Source organism: Antedon mediterranea, chromosome 5, assembly GCF_964355755.1.
Source record: "Antedon mediterranea chromosome 5, ecAntMedi1.1, whole genome shotgun sequence".
Taxonomy (NCBI): Eukaryota; Metazoa; Echinodermata; class Crinoidea; order Comatulida; family Antedonidae; genus Antedon; species Antedon mediterranea.
Genome location: NC_092674.1, coordinates 22,243,728 through 22,256,217, shown reverse-complemented (window position 1 = coordinate 22,256,217; position 12,490 = coordinate 22,243,728). Strand labels below are relative to the sequence as shown.

Genomic DNA, 12,490 nt, shown 5'->3' with positions numbered 1-12,490 from the left:
TAATATCGATATTGGAGAAAAACAATATCCAAAGAATTACGTCATGATATATTTTGAATGCCTGGATCAATGTGTGATGTGTTTTGTATAGTCAAGCGTTAAGCGCAAAGTCTGAGTGTGAAACCTGCTCTAAAGATAACCAGGCCCTGGAAAATAATTGATTCATTTACTTACACTATTGCAATAATGTATTTTTGGTATTTTGCATTCTATTTTACATAAAACTATCTCAGACTGACTAAAAAGCAATACGTGAATGGAAAACTAGAGAGAACTTTCGACAAGAGTAGGTAGTAGTAGTAGATCGTCTCCCACTGTGCTGATCTGGGTAGGCTGCCGTGGGTCTGTAAATGGCCTGCTATCCGAATTTCATTCAGTTTAAGCGTAAGGACGACAAAAAATGCGTTTACCTTTAGTTTGAACAATCCTATAAACTAGAGGTAAATTTCAATTCATTTTACTTTTAAGTGAGAATAGAGACTATGTAAACGATCGTATTTACATCACTGACTACTGACGCTCTACTTTAAGCGTAATGACGATCCGGTTTACCCATTAATCTTACACCGTCATTATAAAAACAAGGCGTCTGTGTCTTTAATAACAAAGTAATAAATCTAACATTGTAATATAGCAAAATGGGCAAGTGGTGATTATATCAAAGATGTATTACGTCCTGGAAACGACCACACAATTAAATATTAAAACCATCTTAATGAAATCTCATAGAAGAACGTATCAATAAGCCTATAGTAGGCCTAATCGCAAGCATGTGGCGACACACATTAAATACCCTAAAATGTACACTGAAATAATGGTACACATCTGTAATGTGTGTAATAATGAAATAATTTTTTTAAATACTTTTGGGGGAATTCTCTGAGTGATGTACAGTAGTATGTAATGTCTCATTTTCACAGATTTCCACATCTGTATTGTCTCTAAATTAATGTTCAGTATTATCACCGGGCGGATTAAATTGTATGCCTGTTAATTCATCAAACAAGTCGTCACTATTTGAACCCGTGGTTGAATCATGGTTGAATTAACTTGTAAATGACATCTATAATTTTAAGTTATCATACAGGTATAATATTATGCCAGAACTAATTAGAAACTGGAAACTTAGTATCAATGTTGTATATCAAATACAGTATATTATCTATCAATGAATAAAGTTAGGATGATTATAGAGTATAAAATGCATCAATCGATAATTCTTCAGTGATTACATTTCTTATTCAGTTTTTCAACAATAACGCCAGCCAACTATACTGTTAATACGATAGCCTATAGTTTGGAATAAATATAATTAAAATAGACAATGTTCAACGATAAATTAAAACGCAAAACACAATATAATATGGAATCCATCAACATAAAATAAGATACATGTCAACGGTCAGATGCAGCAATACGCATGTGAAATGTGGATGCTTATATTACTTTCTTACTTTGATTCCTGTCAAATAAGCAGCCCTAGCTGCACTGTATGGGTTATCTACAGAAAACACAAACGAAGCCAATTGGAAACTCAACTGAAAAAAACAGAGAGCAAAAGGCGTGATATTGATTATTTTGATGCATTAAAGACAAAAATAACTCAACATAAAATATTTGCGACGTCACCAATATATTGATTTTTATGAAAATAGGCATGTTTTAAGTATATACATACGAACTCCAAACAATTCTGGACGATCATTTAAAAACGGTGGAAGTAAAACATGAATGGCTTAGTGGACATCATGCAGTGATTTCTCAGATTGTCTACCAAATGGATAACTACCTGCATACTCAATTACGTTTCTGTCAAATAAATGAATACTGCATATGTATGTTCAGTAGGAGTTTTTAACTTTGTGTAGGCCTATAAAATCATTTTTATTCCTAAGCTGTTAAATGAATAGCGTATAGGTTTCTAGATATTACTAAAGTTAAGTACCTTTTTTAGCAGGTTAATCTCGTAAACTAAATTGGAAAATATATTATATGCCGATGAATTTTGACAGCATTATTATCATAGTAATACGTAGGCTTTGTGTTTGGTTGTACACACAGAACGCATCGAACCTTCCCATACGTATTACTCCATCATACTATTATTAAAATATCAACTAAATAAAGACACGGGTATCTATTCTCCCAAACATAATATAATCTAGGCCTATTATACTACCTGCAGTTGGGGAGAAAGAGAGTCTGTACGGTTGTTATGTTATGCTATTGCACGCTGCTCCATAATACAGGGTATCAAAATGAATGGAATTGTACTTGGCAGATTACAAACTACATGGACGGTATGTACGATTAACAAAACGTAACATAGAACCTTTTTTGTCAAGAGATCATCATGATTAAAATAGCATGACCATCGTCATATTTTCTATCCGTATCGCCATTACAACCCTCAGCGTCACTGCAACCATCAACATCATACCAATAATCCAAAGATTCTCATCAAAATCAACAGTATAATTCGCAATACTACTATTCAAACACTTACTAAGTTATAACATATCTAGGTATAATAAAATAAACTGGGCCGCTGAACAGTGTAAAATGACCAATAAGTAAATGCAATTAAATGCAACTGTTCTTTCTTTGGAAATTTTGAGTCAATATTGATAAACTGCTCTTCTCAGAAGTTCTAAAAACTGTCATCACTTTCAGCTGTGTTTTTGGTATGTCAACTTATTTGATGAAAGAAATATGACATGAAATATTCGAAAATATAAAAATACATTAATAATAATATTAACTATCATGAGGTGGCATAATAAAAAAATAAATAAAAATTAAATCATATAATTTTGTTAGAAACTATAACGCTCGCACATTTCAAATAAACAGATACAATTCTATCTACAAAATAATCAACTAGTTAACACAATCAGAAAAGACAGAAAAATCGATAAGAAACAAGAAATACCAAAAAGAAAAGCAATGGAAATGTTGATACATAACAAAAGCAACACATCGTGCTAAACATCACCTTACATATTCCATGATATTGTTTTAGAATAAAGATTCAACGTCTGAGAGTATACTTGTCATTTGTTGGTTAATTTCGTGTCACGTGTTGTTAGTTATTAGTTATATTGCACGGTAAACGTTCTATTTAATGATTCTATCACATGCCAGCTTTTAGTTTAAATTATAACTTTTTTTGAAAATCGATTAATTAAGAAAACAAATTCTATATTGCAAGATTCTACTTATCCCATGTATAATGTATTTGAGGTGTTACGTAACGGTAGACGTTACCGGTCCATCAACTCTCATATTTGATTGTTTGTCAGTATACCGTACGAGAGTGATCACATGCCAGCTTTTAGTTTAAATTATAACTTTTTTTTTTGAAAATCGATTAATTAAGAAAACAAATTCTATATTGCAAGATTCTACTTATCCCATGCATAATGTATTTGAGGTGTTACGTAACGGTAGACGTTACCGGTCCATCAACTCTCATATTTGATTGTTTGTCACTATACCGTACGAGAGTGATGTGATACTTCGTAATTGTTTTTTTTTTATTTATCTGGTTTTGTATCTTAGAACAAACATACTTTCTATGTAAATTTTATAAGCAAATTACATTAAATGGAAGTAATTTTCAACTGATGAATGAAACTATAGTGGTGAAACGAATAAAACACGTAGTGAATGTGTTTATTCGTTGAATAGAGAGAATATTAATTATTCATGAAAGCCTAGCTGTCTTATTTTAACAGTCATTATTGAAACACATGACACTATTCACCTTATTCAACTGATAAACATTCATTATTATTATAAAACACATGCTAAAACCAAGGAAAAAATCAATGTATGTAGCCTTATACACAGACCTCCGTTAATATATTTAGTTGTCAAATATACCTAATATCATAACATACAATAAAAGCTACTCGGCATTCGATGCCCCTACTTAGCATCGCTAGCAGATATCTTAGTTATTTTCTTAAGTACTCTAAACGTCCGTTACTTGGAAATTGTAAAAATAGAATTAGCACGTGACTTATTTGTCACGAAATGCGTAAATTGAATGGCGTAATTGGCCTATTGTGGTTGAAACCTCGAAAATTACACAACGCAACATCTGTATGGTCTGTTTCTGTTGATGAATACAGTAATTATACAATGCATAAGACATTTTTAATCCTTTTAACTAGAAAAAAATGTTAATTTGAATGTGAATTTGAATTAATGACTTTCCTTGATTCATCGGTATTTTGTCCAGCGTCTTCAACTGGTCACAATCGTAAAAATCACGTAATAAGTGCATTATGGGATGAGAAATCTACTCATAACAAATGCATGACTATTATTTAAAACACGTTTCTGTAGGCCTATGCAAAAGAACGTACGAGCTATTTAGAATCATAAAACAAATCACAATTTATGATCAAATTGGAATAAAGCCTGGTTTTCATCCACTGGTTGTAATGTAAAGAAAAATACGTAGCAAATCAAACACAATACAGGACCCCAACGGAAATAAAGGACCCCAATGGAAATAAACCTAGGTAATTGGTTTTTTTAGCTGTCCTGGTCAAAATAAACTTAACTGTTTTATTCTTAATGTTCATAACTTTATTCTGCTGCTTACTTTTTAACTAAACGCTTTTTAATATTCTATTGTCTTTTTAATAACTTGTATTTTTATGACTGAACGGTATTCTGTTTTAATGCTGTTTTTTTAAGCCATTTTTTACCATCATATTAGACATTTGCATTGTTTTAGATTGTTTATAACATTTTTTCTTTCTTTTTAATTGTGAGTCTCAAGTTTTAACTTTCTGTATTATAACATTGTTATGTAATCATGTATTGTATGTTGATTTTGACCAAATAAATGAATGAATGAATAATGTTCAATTCGCGCGGATAAATTCGCTTAGTACAACACACTGTAATGGAGTCTCCAATCTTCCTTAATTCTCTTATGAAAATCAGGAACGGAAACGTATAATTCATTCATTCATTCAATCTTTTATTTCGGAATCTCTGGTCTGCATACACTTTTTCCATTTTAAGAATTACATCTGGATTTCCTACAACTTATTGTTGGTAATTATACGCGAAACTGTATACTTTACACGTTCAAAACGGATATTATACACTGACGAAATAGAAATAATAATATATGTATTATGTTTAGAATCACTCGGACATTGTTTTAAGTGTATCTGTCTTAAATATAACTGAATTTTAAAAGGATAGTTCAGAAGACAGTTTATTTATTATGATTACTTTTAAGATTGAAATGGCATGGATATGATATCAAATTCACTTTGCTTCATCAATCCAGGTCTCTGTTTAAACAATCAAACTAGTTCGATGTGCCTAAATATGGTAGTAATTTGCCTAAATATGGTAATGATATAACATCATCATATCCATATGGCCATAAAGTTTGATAGTGTAGACAGAGATTTGGAGAACTAAACACAAATCGCCATTTCTTTATAACCATGGCAACACATAATACACATTTTATAACAGAACATCATTACCGAGCACTGTTACAAAATGAAATCTGCTAATGAGATTTAAAATATTTTATAATTACTACATTAAATTTTATTTCTCTCAATCTAAAACTAATATTGATCTGTTTGGGAACAAACACTAATGAAGCGAAATAAGGAAATTATTTATAATATGTCTTTCTTATAAAAATGATTTCTTAAGTTGTCAACTTGCATTTACTGTATTCAGCTTTGAGTGAGGTATTGAAGCATAATGTGATTCGATTTAACAGTTCCTTTCCTAAACAATTAATTGGGACTGCACAGGTTCCGTCTAATCGCTATTTCTTTAATGAGTAGTCGTAACGATTCAATAACTTCAACAGTTATACCTAAAAGATGCATTGTCCCCCCAAAAAATGAAGATTAATAAAAAAGACTTTGAGTAAGCTATTTTACAGTTTTAATAAAGTTAATCACTTACGTAGAAAAAACCCAACTATTTTCACTTATAAAAAGACAAATAAACGGGTCAATACAACCCAAACAACCCCTTTCATGGGAACAATACCTTTAAACGATGTAAAATAAGATTGAAAAACGAGGATTTATGGAATTGTTTTGCATTTATTCTGCATTTCTATTTCAAGAGGCTTTTTGAAAAATTCTCCAGAACTACATTACTATAATAACATTTACATTATTATAACTAAGAACTACAAAAATAAATTAAATAAAGTAATTTCCACTGCAAATCGTATTGATTATGTTCTTGCAGAGGTAATCTAAATATTGCCTTCAGTGGTCTATACAAGGGTTTAACTACGGCCATTTTCTAAACATAACAATTCACATCATTGTAATTATGTATAATGTTATCAAAGCTCTTTATGAGAAAAAAAACCGTTCAATTCATTATATTGTATGTAAACTGTTTTAATAGTTTAATCTATGTGACATTGTAACAAAATATGACGGACGTTGTTAGATTAAATGACGTCATATCAGTTCCCACAGATTTTTAAAGAAGCTATTTGAATCTTCAATGTCTATTTTTGGTAATACCTTTTTGAAATGATGAATTGCTGAATTATGTTTGTATTTACAATATTACTTGCTGTGATAACAGCTGGTAATTTTTCAATGTAAATAACTAAAAATAACGCTTCGTCAAGAAAAAAAGATCAACTTCTTGTTCGGACAAAATAACAAGATTAACAAAGTAGGCACAACAGTTGTGGAAACTATTTCGCTTAATAACACTCTAGAGGGTATCGTTGTCATTGGATTTGTTGATTGGACATTACGTTCCATGTGCATTACAGTATGTGGATCCACCCATACGATTAGATGGTACATTGTGCGATCATGTTTTCCGAAAAAAATGTGTTTGTGCAACGCGAACGTTTTCGAAAAGCAACCTCTAGTGTAACAACTCTGTTCCCAGGCCACATTCTCCGAGCGCCGTATATAATTTTGTATGCGCATAATTCCCAGACTTCACACTAGTAATTGTGTTTGAAAAATGATATTTAATGTTTTGTAATGCCTTGTTAAATAGCCACGTACAGTACATCTTATGAACATTTTCTATCCACTCCACTCATCAATGTCCCTTGTCTTATAATGCATGGGGATACACGAGTGTAATAACAAAATGTGATAGCCGCTTTAAGCTCTGTCTACAAACTACTGTAGTTGGACACATGTGTGATGTACCAAAATATGTTATTTATATGACGTCATCTTTTCCATATATGGGCACATTTTATAGTGTTGACAAAGCTTTAATTTGCTGGATCCGAATAACCCTTCACATTAAATCAGAAAATACGTTGTTTATGTTATCTGAATATTTTAGAATAATATTAGTATTCTCACGAATTATAAACACCTAATATGCAGCAAGTAGACTTGGTACTGAGGTTAATCTGCTGAAAGTTTTAGTGTTAATATTATCACTAACTTATGGCATGTTGTGTGTAAGATATGAATGTAATATCTTATTTGTGTGGGATAGAGTACGTGATTGGAATAAACCTGCAGCAATGAAATTAAACAGAATCGACAAGACTTACTAATTCTACAAGGTTGTTATTGTTCAATCCATTGTTAAAATAAAGAAATATCAATAACGCATGCGTTAGAATTAATTATTAGAAAAAAAAACTCAAACATTAATTAAGTGGACTTGGTTACCATGGGAGATAATTAATAAATCTGACACGATCTTAAGTGACTTAGGTCTGGTTTACCACTCAAAGTATCAAAAATAATAGAAGTTAACGTGTATTTGACGTGAAGCCAGTTATTATTAATTAATACTCAAGTAATGTAACACACATCGTACAATAACCATTGCATGAGGATATCATAAAATATGCATAGACAACACACTTTTTTGCTGTTAAATGAAATGTACCTGAAAAGATGAACCAAGAGCCAGCAGCCTCCAAGCTAATAGATCAATAGTAGAGAGTTATCAAAATATACCGGGTTGTTCAGTAGCCGTAGTTCATTACACATCATACTACACCTTCGAGTTTGATAGACAGGAGTCGAAAAGTCATGGTGCCCCCATTGTAAGAAATAAAAAATAAATAACAAAAATCGACCACAATAAAAAAACAAAAAACAATACTGTTAAAAGTGTAGAATATTTATTTATTACTGCAATAAAAATGTATTTACCTGACAACAAACAACTTTAAACGAATATACGATCTAATTACCGACTTTCACAATCATAACAAATGCATGCCTACATCCGGGCGCACCAAACTTTCCTCCTACTTATGACGTAGGCATAATATAAAGAAACAATTTGCCGGCTATAATAAGACGTAAAAGGAAGACAGTAATACACAAAAACATCTGATTTAAAAAAGCAGACGTTCGATAAACACGATGTTTGTTCTGAAGGTAAAATAACAGGTATACATAAGTACGTACATAGACGGGATGTTATTTCAGTCGATGAGTGGTTTAAGTTTCTTTTTTTATGTTTTAACTTTATTTCGGTAGATATGTCAATGTTTCTGTCTAAATACGATAATAGTAGACAGAATAATCATAAAAAAGTACTTATATTATTCATAAAATAAGATCTTTAATACAATAATCATTCCCAAGAATTCATGGACAGAACAGACGCGGATGAATACTTACAGTTTCTATGGCCTCCTAGATTCATGAACAATTTTGTGAGATAATATCACTCTAATTAAGGTATATGGTCCACTCATTTTAGTCTGAATAAATCCTTCATTTTTGTTAATTAAAAACATTACCGTTCAACCAAAAAAGTAATTACAGCTTTTCTAATTTTCTAATTATTACTACTAGGCCTATACTTCATAAAAAAGCGCTGAAAAAACTAGTTCTAAGGTGAAGTGTATTTTTTTATTTGACGAATCGAATTATATAACTTGATATTCTTACGCATTTAACTATGAATGATGTATCAAAGTCATACACACGTTAACAAAAACACAATTAAAGGTATGTATATAACTAGCTAACTAACTAAATATTTTTCACTCGAATTATGGTGATATTTCTGATTGATTTTAGTCAGTAGGAAATATAGGCCCTAAAAACAAAAACAAAAACGTGAAAGAGGATATTATAATTTGGGTGAAAATCGACAAAGAGAGTACACGCTGTAATGGAATATGACAAAAGTCATGTCGAAAACGCTGCATACTACAATATACAGTATCAGTGTGACATAGGTAGAATTATGAGACCCACAATCGAAATAAACCATAAAGATGAACATTTCGGAAGATAATTGCCAAAACATATTGAAATTGAGAAGACAATTTGACAAGTTAGAGATGAGATGCGCGTTATTTCAAATGTGATGCACTATAATTAGGAGACGAAACTAATAAATAAATACATTGTGAAAAAACAAGGCCATATAGATGGCTGCAGTCGCGTGCTCAAGTTAGCGTTTACTGACCGACCAACCGACCGAATTTGCGGAACATGTTTAAAAATGTTAAAAATGTTTAAAAACATTTAAATTTTTTTAATTTATATGTGCGTAGCCTGTCATATTTTACGTGCTTGTTTAACGTAATTTAATTTTGAGTTAAAAAGTGAATCAAATATGATGATATTATTAAAGAAAGGTTGTAAAACAAAAATCGGGCAAAAAGAGGCCATATTAATATTTAACGCGCAGTGCGATTTTTTATATGATTAAAATTGCCCGAAACGTACTCTTATTTCTTTAAAAATAAATGCTGAAAATTGTAAGCGCGCGTACGCACACGCACGTAAATGTTTTGCTATATGATGATTTATGCCCTGAAATTATGAGTACCAAATTTTATTTAATTGTGATTCATGCTTGTGAAGATATGATTACAAAAGTGATTTCGTTAAATCGTGCATAGACCGCGTGATTTTTGATTGCGCACCGTGAAAACATAACCACATCGATTCCTGGCCATATGGAATATACTGTGAAAAATTGACATAGCTAGATGAAACTGATATCAAGATAAGGCCATATACAAGTTAATGTTTACCGACCGACCGACCGACATAGTGAGCTGTAGAGTCGCGTTGCACGTTCCGAATAATTACATCGGCTAAAGACCATGCAGTACGCAGAAGCTAATTCTGAGGTATGACGCAATCACACAACGTTGACTCATAGCCTAGTAAAAAATTATAATTAAAATGCTGCTGACCGCTAATGTAAATCTACTATTCAATTCTTTTAACAGTATTTTTATGTATGTGCGTGTGTGTGTGAAAACTGCTATCTCGATACATTTAATCAATGTAATGAACAGTATTAACAGATAAAGACATATCTCTTTTTAAAATGTAAAGAAAACACAATTTATCGCGTTTTATTAATGATACTAATTTATATTGATATGACATTGAAAAACAATGTTATATTGGTACGGGGAAATGTTGATATTGATATGTTTTAAATTGGCGTTCTATGTATGTACAAAGCATGTATTATTTTAAAATGTTTAAATAACTTTTTAACAAAAGTGTTTTGTGGATGAAATAATTATTTTAAGTATTGTTGAACTTATGTATGATGACATATTTGCGATATGAAATTGGCTGGTAGTATCCCTTAAAAATGTAGATGAGAAATACATTTTGTGGTAAAAGAGAGATTAATGCGGTAAAAATTGATCCTTAGACCATATCCATTTGTTTTGCAAGATATTTTAATATTACTATGCGCGGCAGTTAATAAACTGAGGCATATTGATTGCCGAACTGAACAGAACCCTTCATCATTAAAAACAATTCCTCATTTAAATTATTTTAAATTCATGAATTCACACTGTGAACTACAACCTCATTCGATCCGTTGTGACGAACATAATACAGACGTTCAGAATTCGAGGATTCAAGTGAATCTCTTCCCTGAATCGTAATGAATTAAACACACGTATATCATGCTATCCTATTATATATTAATGGAAGGCGAACGACGTTTAATTCATTCTGAATATTTAATGAGCGGATACTGATATTTAATATCTAGTCATACATAATAACATAAAGATATAAAGGACCGGTAATTAATAACACGCTCCCGATACTGTATAAATAATGTTTGATATTATCGACAGCATTACTATCATCATCATCGAATACCATCTTCTTCAGTTTACCTTGGGAAGGTTCCGTGATACAGTATTACATATTCGTCACATGTTATAACTGTATCACATGAATTGATCTAAAGGTTAAATTAAAAACAATGTCACATGTGACACTGTATTTACGAATCTGCTTATGCTACATTATAATATTTGTCTGATACAGTTATCGAGCTATCCTGAGTACTGCATATGTCAGATTAAATCATACTTGTATATAGAAGTATAATTTAACGCACTGTTGTCAGTAAAATGAATTTAAAACAATGTTTCTTTGTAATATTTTACAAATAAGTCAAACTTTCATTAGTTAAATTAACAAGAAACATTAAAAAATAATGAATAGTAATTGTTATAATAATAATTTACAATGTTCCACACATTATTTAGTGTCATTTGCTATTACATTTGTTTTTAAAAAACGGGCACGCAATTCAAAATCTGACTTATTATTTCTACTTTACCAGAATTAAAATATTCATGATTTATAAAATTTATTTCAGTAAAAAGCTAAACATAAGACTTATAAGATAATAGTATTGTTAAGATAGTAACAATACTAGTTAACATCAATATTGTACACATTTGATTCAACCATAAATGCAAATATATACTATTTATTAATTTATATCGTAAAATAAAAAAATGAGTAACACAATGTTTACGTACCTCACCGTTTATTAAACGTCAAATTGACCAGACGAGAAAGGGTGCAAGGAGAAGCAGGGAAATGTCGCAAAATATCCAGCGACTGGGACGAGAACGACCGAAGTGACGACGAGATAGTCTGCTTAACTATCGCCAATGAGGTTGCTTCGAAAGCAGACAGTAAGAGCTCAGTAAGACTAGTAGTTTTTCACCGAGTGAATAAATTATACTGATGCGATCTACACAATAAGTTTATACCGCCATGACGCTACGGGGTAAGTACTTGCGCAGGCGCAGTTTACTGATAAATCAATAGCGATTTCCCGAAGGAGTCTATTGTAAACCAATCGAAATTAGTTATATCGCTATTATCATTTCAATATAATAGCATTAATATTCAAGTTAACCTTTTCTTTTTATATTAACAATTTACATTTTGTTGTTTATTAAAGATGAAATCGAGTAATTAGAAAACCATAATATTATTATATTAGCATCCTGTTCATGATTGTACTTTAACATGTTAGTGCATATCAAATAAATTAGAATTAATTCTTGGTAAATCAAACGATCATAATGGAAAATTTTGAGTATATATTTTTTTTTTCATATTTTCTATTAAATATTTTTGTTACATACTCATTTTGAATAAATACATTTCTTTGTAATCAATCAGTTCTTGTTTCTCTTATTTTGTTTTTTTGCATTTACAGT

The 12,490-nt window shown here is 30.9% G+C and overlaps 1 protein-coding gene across 3 annotated transcripts in view; it reads right to left on the bottom strand.

Moving 5' to 3' along the window:
• Positions 1 to 12,005, bottom strand: part of LOC140049583 (uncharacterized) — a 29,476-nt gene extending 17,471 nt beyond the window's left edge. The window contains exons 1-2 of one of the 3 annotated variants that reach the window (XM_072094493.1): positions 11,798 to 12,003; positions 1,455 to 1,538 (exon numbers count right to left, since the gene is read on the bottom strand). The gene's annotated coding sequence lies outside the window, so the exon portion shown is untranslated. Of the gene's footprint in view, positions 1 to 1,454; positions 1,539 to 11,797 lie in introns of all 3 variants that reach the window. The other 2 variants (XM_072094494.1, XM_072094492.1) reach the window with 2 other exon arrangements.
• Between the last annotated feature and the right edge of the window lie 485 nt (positions 12,006 to 12,490).